This window comes from Oncorhynchus masou, chromosome 7 (genome assembly GCF_036934945.1).
Source record: "Oncorhynchus masou masou isolate Uvic2021 chromosome 7, UVic_Omas_1.1, whole genome shotgun sequence".
Lineage (NCBI taxonomy): Eukaryota > Metazoa > Chordata > Actinopteri > Salmoniformes > Salmonidae > Oncorhynchus > Oncorhynchus masou.
The window spans coordinates 15,357,030-15,368,534 of NC_088218.1; the positions used below are offsets into that span (position 1 = coordinate 15,357,030).

General features: G+C 47.0%; 1 pseudogene; it reads left to right on the forward strand.

Annotated features, from left to right (window-relative positions):
* The window catches only part of LOC135543367 (phospholipid-transporting ATPase IH-like), a 90,851-nt pseudogene that overhangs the window by 45,751 nt on the left and 33,595 nt on the right, over window positions 1-11,505 (forward strand).

An 11,505-nucleotide genomic window follows, 5' to 3' on the forward strand; every position in this document is an offset into this window, starting at 1 on the left:
TCTCCCCCTCTCTGTCTCTCCCCTCCTCTCTGTCCCCCTCTCTGTATCTCCCCCCTCTGTCTCCCCCTCCTCTCTGTATCTCCCCCCTCTCTGTCTCTCCTCCCCCCCCTCTCTGTATCTCCCCTCTCTGTCTGCCCCCTCCCCTCTCTGTCCCCCTCTCTGTATCTCTCCCCTCTCTGTCTCTCCCCCTCTCTGTCTCCCCCCCTCTCTGTATCTCCCCCCTCTCTGTCTCCTCCCCCCTCTCTGTCTCCCCCTCTCTGTCTCTCCTCCCCTCTCTGTCTCCCCCTCTCTGTCTCCCCCTCTCTGTATCCCCCCCTCTCTATCTCCCCCTCTCTGTCTGCCCCCTCTCTGTATCCCCCCTCTCTGTCTCTCCCCCTCTCTGTATCTCCCCCCTCTCTGTATCCCCCCCTCTCTGTCTCCCCCCCTCTCTGTCTGTATCCCCCTCTCTGTATCTCCCCCTCTCTGTATCTCCCCTCTCTGTCTCCCCCCCCCTCTCTGTCTCCCCCTCCTCTCTGTCTCTCCTCCCCTCTCTGTCTCCCCCTCCTCTCTGTCTCCCCCTCCTCTCTGTCTCCCCCTCCTCTCTGTCTCTCCTCCCCTCTCTGTCTCCCCCCCCTCTGTCTGTCTCCCCTCCTCTCTGTATCTCCCCCTCTCTGTCTCTCCCCCTCTCTCTGTATCCCCCCTCTCTGTCTCTCCCCCTCTCTGTATCCCCCCCTCTCTGTCTGCCCCCTCTCTGTATCTCCCCCCCCTCTCTGTATCTCCCCCTCTCTGTATCTCCCCCTCTCTGTCTCTCCCCCTCTCTGTCCCCCCCCCCCCTCTCTGTATCTCCCCCTCTCTGTCTCTCCTCCCCTCTCTGTCTCCCCTCCTCCCTCTCTGTCTCCCCTCCTCTCTGTCTCCCTCCTCTCTGTCTCTCCTCCCTCTCTGTCTCTCCCCCCTCTCTGTCTCCCCCCCCTCTCTGTCCCCCCCTCTCTGTCTCCCCCTCCCCCTCTCTCTCTCTCCTCCCTCTCTGTCTCCCCCTCCTCTCTGTATCTCCCCCTCTCTGTCTCCCCTCCTCTCTGTCTCCCCCTCCTCTCTGTCTCCCCCTCCTCTCTGTCTCTCCCCCTCTCTGTCTCTCCTCTCTGTCTCTCCCCTCTCTGTCTCTCCTCTGTGTATCCTCCCCCTCTCTGTCTCCCCCCTCTCTGTATCCCCCCCTCTCTGTCTCCCCCTCCTCTCTGTCTCCCCCCTCCAGGTCAATGAATGCGTATCTGATAGTGTACCTGTGCATCCTGATCAGCAAGGCTCTGATCAACACAGTGCTGAAGTATGTGTGGCAGGCTGACCCGGACAAAGACGAGCCCTTCTACAACCACAAGACTGACACAGAGAGGCAACGCCATATAGTAGGTTATAAAACTACAATCATTTTTATGCAATAGCTGATGTTTTTTTCACCTCTCACTTTCCCTTTCTCTCACTCTCTCCCTGTCACCTCTGACTGTCTCTCCTCCCCCTCTCCCTCCTCATACCTCCCTCCCTCCTCTCTCTCTCCCTGTCACCTCTGACTGTCCCTCCTCCCCCTCTCCCTCCTCATACCTCCCTCCCTGCTCTCTCTCTCCCTGTCACCTCTGACTGTACCTCCTCCCCCTCCCCCTCTCCCTCCTCATACCTCCCTCCCTCCTCTCTCTCCCTGTCACCTCTGACTGTCCCTCCTCCCCCTCTCCCTCCTCATACCTCCCTCCTCTCTCTCTCTCTCCAGTTGATCCGGGCGTTCACAGACTTCCTGGCCTTCATGGTGTTGTTTAATTACATCATCCCCGTGTCCATGTACGTTACCGTGGAGATGCAGAAGTTCCTGGGGTCCTACTTCATCATGTGGGATGATGAAATGTTTGACGAGGAACTGGGAGAGAGGGCTCAGGTTAACACATCTGACCTCAATGAAGAACTGGGACAGGTAGGCTACACACACAGTACACACACACACACACACTCTCACCACTCTTACCTGAATGTGTGTGTTTTCCAGGTGGAGTACGTGTTTACAGACAAGACAGGCACCCTGACAGAGAACAACATGGAGTTTATAGAGTGCTGTGTGGACGGCTATGTTTACGTCCCTGATGCCATCTGTAATGGACAGGTCATGCCAGGGGCAACCAGCATGGACATGATCGACTCCTCACCTGGACCAGGGGGCAAGGTGAGACAGAGAGCCTCACTGTTACTTGATGGACTGTACGAATATGTACAGGACAAGTTACCCCTCTCTAACCACTAATGCAGGGTCAGACATTGTTTCATTCCCCAATGAAGACCAGCTGGATACTAACAGCCTTTACCTGCATGTCCTGGGTGAACCGTAACCCTATGAAGACCAGCTGGATACTAACAGCTTTTACCTGGATGTCCTGGGTGAACCGTAACCCTATGAAGACCAGCTGGATACTAACAGCCTTTACCTGCATGTCCTGGGTGAACCGTAACCCTATGAAGACCAGCTGGATACTAACAGCCTTTACCTGGATGTCCTGGGTGAACCGTAACCCTATGAAGACCAGCTGGATACTAACAGCCTTTACCTGTATGTCCTGGGTGAACCGTAACCCTATGAAGACCAGCTGGATACTAACAGCCTTTACCTGTATGTCCTGGGTGAACCGTAACCCTATGAAGACCAGCTGGATACTAACAGCCTTTACCTGCATGTCCTGGGTGAACCGTAACCCAATGAAGACCAGCTGGATACTAACAGCTTTTACCTGTATGTCCTGGGTGAACCGTAACCCAATGAAGACCAGCTGGATACTAACAGCCTTTACCTGCATGTCCTGGGTGAACCGTAACCCAATGAAGACCAGCTGGATACTAACAGCTTTTACCTGGATGTCCTGGGTGAACCGTAACCCTATGAAGACCAGCTGGATACTAACAGCCTTTACCTGCATGTCCTGGGTGAACCGTAACCCAATGAAGACCAGCTGGATACTAACAGCTTTTACCTGGATGTCCTGGGTGAACCGTAACCCTATGAAGACCAGCTGGATACTAACAGCCTTTACCTGGATGTCCTGGGTGAACCGTAACCCTATGAAGACCAGCTGGATACTAACAGCCTTTACCTGTATGTCCTGGGTGAACCGTAACCCTATGAAGACCAGCTGGATACTAACAGCCTTTACCTGTATGTCCTGGGTGAACCGTAACCCTATGAAGACCAGCTGGATACTAACAGCCTTTACCTGCATGTCCTGGGTGAACCGTAACCCAATGAAGACCAGCTGGATACTAACAGCTTTTACCTGTATGTCCTGGGTGAACCGTAACCCAATGAAGACCAGCTGGATACTAACAGCCTTTACCTGCATGTCCTGGGTGAACCGTAACCCAATGAAGACCAGCTGGATACTAACAGCTTTTACCTGGATGTCCTGGGTGAACCGTAACCCTATGAAGACCAGCTGGATACTAACAGCCTTTACCTGGATGTCCTGGGTGAACCGTAACCCTATGAAGACCAGCTGGATACTAACAGCTTTTACCTGGATGTCCTGGGTGAACCCAAACTCAGAGTGACACTGATACCTTCTCTAAGGAGGACACATTCATCCACCCAGGGATCCAGTGTCTCACACACACACACACACACACACACACACACACACACACACACACACACACACACACACACACACACACACACACACCGCTGTGTGCCAGGACTAGAGAGGGCCGCTTCACTCCGGTGACCAGCCTGTGCCATTCCTTTGTCTTCTGTGTGTATGAGGACGAAGAAGCATGACCTTCAGGACCTTCCAAATGATGACCTTCCAAATGATGTATTCAAATGTGTATGTTTCCTGTATTTATGTGTTGATACGTGTGTGTGTGTGTTGTGTGACGTGTTCTCTGTGCTTGGCTGGTCAGGAGTCTGAGGAGTTGTTCTTCCGGGCGTTGTGTCTGTGCCACACGGTACAGGTGAAGGAGGAGGAGACAGTGGATGGCATCAAGATGGGGATCCACCAGAACAAGGCCACCTCCTTCTACATATCATCCTCTCCTGACGAGGTGGCACTGGTGGAGGGCATGAAGAGGTGACTGGCTTGACACTCACTCACCCAATCACTCACTCACCCAATCACTCACTCACTCACTCACTCACTCATTATCACTCATTCAATCACTCACGCTCTCAATCACTCACCCACTCAATCACTCACCCACTTAATCATTCACTCACCAACTTACTCACTCAATCACTGTCGCTCAATCACTCATGCACACACACCCCCCCACACACACACACACACACACACACACACACACACACACACACACAAAGGCAGAACGTCTTTCCTACTCCCAGCCATTTGAAATAAACTAGATAGATAGATAATATACAGTGCATTTGGAAAGTATTCAGACCCCTTCCCCCTTTTCCACATTTTGTTACGTTACAGCCTTATTCTAAAATTGATTAAATAATTATTTTTCCTCATCAATCTACACACAAAACCCCATAATGACGAAGCGAAAACTGTTTTTTTAATTATAAATAAAAAACAAAAATACCTTATTTACATAAATGTAATCCATTTTAGAATAAGGCTGTATGTAATGTAACAAAATATGTAAAAAGTCAAGGGGTCTGAATACTTTCCCGAATGCACTGTATAGCCATACATTTAACTGCAGTTTAACGTGCTCCCCTATTCTGACAGTAATGGTACATTCCTCTTTCCCCCAGGCTTGGCTTCACCTATCTGCGGCTGAAGGACAGTCACATGGAGATTCTTAATAGGGAGGATGAGGTCGAGAGGTCAGTGTGTGTCCATTACTCCAGCCAAGGCCTGTGGGCATCAGTTTATCTTTGTGTGTGTGTTTGTATGTGTGTGTGGTCAGTAACCCAACCTCTTTCTCCCTTTCTCTCTCTTGCATCCAGGTTTGAGCTGCTGGAGGTATTGACCTTTGACTCTGTGAGAAGGAGAATGAGTGTTATCGTCAGGTCCACCACAGGTGCTGTACTATAGTACAATTACTACCATTATAATACTAGAACACAGACACTAGATGTACTGTACTATAGTACAATTACTACCATTATAATACTAGAACACAGACACTAGATGTACTGTACAATTACTACCATTATAATACTAGAACACAGACACTAGATGTACTGTACTATAGTACAATTACTACCATTATAATACTAGAACACAGACACTAGATGTACTGTACTATAGTACAATTACTACCATTATAATACTAGAACACAGAAACTACATGTACTGTACTATAGTTTAATTACTACCATTATAATACTAGAACACAGAAACTAGATGTACTGTACTATAGTACAATCACTACCATTTTATAATACTAGAACACAGAAACTAGAGGAACTGTACTATAGTACAATTACTACCATTATAATACTCGAACACAGAAACTAGATGTATCTGTATGGGAGTGGCTGGTGCTTTTTCTAGATGAAAGCAGTCATTACTACGGCAACCCAGTCATTATTATTGTCTGTCTGTCTGTCTGTCTGTCTGTCTGTCTGTCTGTCTGTCTGTCTGTCTGCACGCTAATAGAGAGGGCCATATGTGTGCTAGGAGCTCAACAAGCAGAAGGCATACTATTGACGGTAGAGTCAGTCTCACTGAGGAACATCTCTACTGTTGTCTGCCCTCACTGCTGCAAACCAATGATGCTTCTCTCTGCTAATGAGGAACCTGTTTTTAACTGTGTGGTTGTCCACAGGGGAGTACTACCTGTTCTGTAAAGGGGCCGACTCCTCCATCTTCCCCAGGGTGATCTCTGGCAAGGTGGAGCAGGTCAAAGCCAGAGTGGAGCACAACGCTGTGGTAAAGACACACACACACACACACACACACACACATACAGCCATTATTAGACACTAGAGTCCATTGTCCTAAAGTAGCTCCAAAATCAGACTTTCAGAGTTTCTGACCTCAAATACATTTTTGACTTTCATTGTTGCTTTGCTTGAGGTGTATATTGTCATATGGCTGTATGGTAGACCCTGCTAAATGCTAACTGATTCTTGTATCCTTTAGTGGTAGTGTCCTTACTTAAGATGTGGGCCACCAAAAGTTCCAAGTTGTATATGGAATGTAACTGAGATGGTGATTGACTGTCATTATGTAGTGTTTGGTGCCAACATTGAGGTAGTCTACTGATCCCTGTGTGTCCGTGGCTCTGGCCCTAAGGATGACATACAGTGGGGCAAAAAAGTATTTAGTCAGTCACCAATTGTGCAAGTTCTCCCACTTAAAAAGATGAGAGGCCTGTAATATTCATCATAGGTACACTTCACCTATGACAGACAAAAATAGGAAAATAAATCCAGAAAATCACATTGTAGGATTTTTAATGAATTTATTTGCAAATTATGGTGGAAAATAAGTATTTGGTCAATAACAAAAGTGTATCTCAATACTTTGTCATTGCCAACAAAGGGTATATAACAGAGGTCAAACGTTTTCTGTAAGTCTTCACAAGGTTTTCACACACTGTTGCTGATATTTTGGCCCATTCCTCCATGCAGATCTCCTCCAGAGCAGTGATGTTTTGGGGCGGTTGCTGAGCAACACGGACTTTCAACTCCCTCCAAAGATTTTCTATGAGGTTGAGATCTGGAGACTGGCTTGGCCACTCCAGGACCTTGAAATGCTTCTTACAAAGCCACTCCTTCGTTGCCCGGGCGGTGTGTTTGGGATCATTGTCATGCTGAAAGACCCAGCCATGTTTCATCTGCAATGCCCTTGCTGATGGAAGGAGGTTTTCACTCAAAATCTCACGATACATGGCTCCATTCATTCTTTCCTTTACACGGATCAGTCGTCCTGGTCCCTTTGCAGAAAAACAGCCCCAAAGCATGATGTTTCCACCCCCATGCTTCACAGTAGGTATGGTGTTCTTTGGATGCAACTCAGCATTCTTTGTCCACCAAACACGACGAGTTGAGTTCTATTTTCGTTTGATCTGACCATATGACATTCTTCTGGATCATCCAAATGCTCTAGCAAACTTCAGACGGGCCTGGACATGTACTGGCTTAACCTCTTGATGCTCTGGGGGCGCTATTTCATTTTTGGATGAAAAATGTTCCCGTTTTAAACAAGATATTTTGTCACAAAAAGATGCTCGACTATGCATATAATTGATAGCTTTCGAAAGAAAACACTCTGACGTGTCCAGAACTGCAAAGATATTTTCTGTGCGTGCCCTAGAACGTGAGCTTCAGGCAAAACCAAGATGAGACGGCATCCAGGAAATGAGCAGGATTTTTGAGGCTCTGTTTTCCATTGTCTCCTTATATGGCTGTGAATGCGAGAGGAGTAAGTCTGCCCTTTCTGTCGTTTCCCCAAGGTGTCTGCAGCATTGTGACGTATTTGTAGGCATATCATTGGAAGATTGACCATAAGAGACCACATTTACCAGGTGTCCGCCGGTGTCCTGCGCCGGAATTGGTGCGCAAAAGTCAGCTGCAAGTATTTTTCCATGGAATTTAGAGAAGAATGCAAGCTTCCACGAACAATATATCAATGAAGAGATATGTGAAAAAACACCTTGAGGATTGATTCCAAACAACGTTTGCCATGTTTCGGTCGATATTATGGAGTTAATTCGGAAAAAGTTTGACGTTTTAGGTGACTGAATTTTCGGTTCGTTTCGGTAGCCAAATGCGATGTACAAAACGGAACGATTTCTCCTACACACAGACGCTTTCAGGAAAAACTGCGCATTTGGTATGTAACTGAGAGTCTCCTCATTGAAAACATCCGAAGCTCTTCAAAGGTAAATGATTTTATTTATTTGGTTATCTGGTTTTTGTGAAAATGTTGCGTGCTAAATGCTACTCAAAATGCTGAGCTAGCTTAGTATACTCTTACACAAATTAGTCAATTTCTATGGTTCAAAAGCATTTTTTGAAAATCTGAGATGACAGTGTTGTTAAGAAAAGGCTAAGCTTGAGAGCAGACACATTATTTTCATTTTATTTGCGATTTTCAGAAATCGTTAACGTTGCGTTATGCTAATGAGCCCTGAGGCTTTAGTCACGATCCCGGATCCGGGATGGGGAGTTTCAACAGGTTAAGCAGGGTGACACGTCTGGCACTGCAGGATTTGAGTCCCTGGCGGCGTAGTGTGTTACTGATGGTATTTTTGCTCACCGTTCTTGTGATCATTTTGACCCCACGGGGTGAGATCTTGCGTGGAGCCCCAGATTGAGGGAGATTATCAGTGGTCTTGTATGTCTTACATTTCCTAATAATTGCTCCCACAGTTGATTTCTTCAAACCAAACTGCTTACCTATTGCAGATTCAGTCTTCCCAGCCTGGTGCAGGTCTACAATTTTGTTTCTGGCGTCCTTTGACAGCTCTTTGGTCTTGGCCATAGTGGAGTTTGGAGTGTGACTGTTTGAGGTTGTGGACAGGTGTCTTTTATACTGATAACAAGTTCAAACAGGTGCCATTAATACAGGTAACGAGTGGAGGACAGAGGAGCCTCTTAAAGAAGAAGTTACAGGTCTGTGAGAGCCAGAAATCTTGCTTGTTTGTAGGTGACCAAATACTTATTTTCCACCATAATTTGCAAATAAATTCATTAAAAATCCTACAATGTGATTTTCTGGATTTTTTTTTCATTTTGTCTGTCATAGTTGAAGTGTTCCTATGATGATAATTACAGGCCTCTCTCATCTTTTTAAGTGAGAGAACTTGCACAATTGGTGGCTGACTAAATACTTCTTTGCCCCACTGTAATTGTGGATGCAGTTTGGGTTGCTGTTGGCAGCGGTGCCGACCCGTTTCTGTTGACTGTCAGGGAGAATGTGTTTCCCTGGTTACGTTACAATGGGATGGCCAGCGGTGATGCTGGTGTGAACCAGGCTGGCGCCGAGAATATGTCAGAACTGAGGTCTCACTGTTTGTGTGCGTGTTTGTGTGTGTGTGTGTGTGCGTGTATTTGCTTATGTGAAAGGTCAAGGTCATAAGTCTTCTGCCACAGACTAAACTGGTATGTAAACTCTGCCCAGTGGGACATCCCTCGATGCCAGTCTGTGCAAACTGCAGCTTTTTGTAACCCACTGCTCTGTCAGTGATGTCATTGAGCTAAATGACTACCGCCCTGTAGCACTCACTTCCGTCATCATCAAGTGCTTTGAGAGACTAGTCAAGGACCATATCACCTCCACCCTACCTGACACCCTAGACCCACTCCAATTTGCTTACCGCCCAAATAGGTCCACAGACGACGTAATCGCAACCACACTGCACACTGCCCTAACCCATTTGGACAAGAGGAATATCTATGTGAGAATGCTGTTCATCGACTACAGCTCAGCATTTAACACCATAGTACCCTCCAAAGTCATCACCAAGCTCGAGACCCTGGGTCTCGACCCCGCCCTGTGCAACTGGGTACTGGACTTCCTGACTGGCCGCACCCAGGTGGTGAGGGTATTTAACAACAACTCCCTGTTCACCCACGACTGCGTGGCCATGCACGCCTCCAACTCAATCATCAAGTTTGAGGACAACACTACAGTGGTATGCTTGATTACACTACAGTGGTATGCTTGATTACCAACAACGACGAGACGGCCTACAGGGAGGAGGTGAGGGCCCTTGGAGTGTGGTGTCAGGAAAATAACCTCACACTCAACGTCAACAAAACAAAGGAGATGATTGTGGACTTCAGGAAACAGCAGAGGGAGCACCCCCCTATCCACATCGACGGGACAGTAGTGGAGAGGGTAGTAAGTTTTAAGTTCCTTGGCGTACACCCTACGGACAAACTGAATTGGTCCACCCACACAGACAGCGTTGTGAACCTCAGGGGGCTGCATTCACAAACTTCTACAGATGCACAATCGAGAGCATCCTGTCGGGCTGTATCACTGCCTGGTACGGCAAGTGCTCTGCCCACAACCGTAAGGCTCTCCAGAGGGTAGTGAGGTCTGCACAACGCATCACCGGGGGCAAACTACCTGCCCTCCAGGACACCTACACCACCCGATGTCACAGGAAGGCCATAAAGATCATCAAGGACAACAACCACCCGAGCCACTGCCTGTTCACCCCGCTATCATCCAGAAGGCGAGGTCAGTACAGGTGCATCAAAGCAGGGACCGAGAGACTGAAAAACAGCTTCTATCTCAAGGCCATCAGACTGTTAAACAGCCACCACTAACACTGACTCAACTCCAGCCACTTTAATAATGGAAATTGATGGAAATTGATGTAAAAATATATCACTAGCCATTTTAAACAATGCTACTTAATATAATGTTTACATACCCTACATTACTCATCTCATATGTATATGTATATACTGTACTCTATATCATCTACCAAATCTTTATGTAATACATGCATCACTAGTGTCACATTCTGACATTAGTTACTTTGTTATGTCTTTGTTTTAGTATGGTCAGGGCAGGAGTTGGGTGTGTTGTCTATGTTCCGTTTTCTATGTTGTGTTTTTGCGTTTGGCCTGGTATGGTTCTCAGAGGCAGGTGTCGTTAGTTGTCTCTGATTGAGAATCATACTTAGGTAGCCTTTTCCCACTTGTGTTTGGCAGGTGTTTATTTTCTGTCTTTGTGTATGTCACCAGACAGGACTGTTTCGGTTCGTATCATTCTCGTTGTTATTTTTGTTTTAGTGTTCTGAGTTGAATAAATATCGTCATGAACACGTCCCACGCTGCGCTTTGGTCCGATCCTTGCTACTCCTCGTCAGAAGAAGAGGACGAGAGTTACAACTAGCCACTTTAAACTATGCCACTTTGTTTACATACCCTACATTACTCATCTCATATGTATATACTGTACTCGATACCATCTACTGCATCTTGCCTATGCCGTTCTGTACCATCACTCATTCATATATCTTTATGTACATGTTCTTTATCCCTTTGCACTTGTGTGTATAAGGTAGTAGTTTTGGAATTGTTAGGTTAGATTACTCGTTGGTTATTACTGCATTGTCGGAACTAGAAGCACAAGCATTTCGCTATACTCGCATTAACATCTGCTAACCATGTGTATGTGACAAATAAATTTGATTTGACTATTTAACGGGAAAAAAAACAGAACAGTGGAATAATTGTTATTATCGGATTATCAACTGCAACATCAGTGTCCAGTAATCATATCAAAGCATAACATAATTATCTCTCACTCTCTCTATTTCTCTCTCTCTCTTCAGGAGGGCCTACGGACACTGTGCGTGGCATACAGGAAGTTGAGCGTGGCTCAGTACGAGGAGACGTGTCACCTGCTGAACAGCGCTAAGCTGGCCCTGCAGGACCGAGACAGGAAGCTGGCCGAGGCCTATGACCTCATTGAGAAGGACTTCGTACTGCTGGGGGCCACCGCCGTGGAGGACAGGTAACGTTCTGGAACCATAGCAGCGTAGAATCATACAATCTACATTGTCTTTTCTACCCAATTCTATTTATATATTCATGGGGCCACCACAGTCGAGGACAGGTACCGA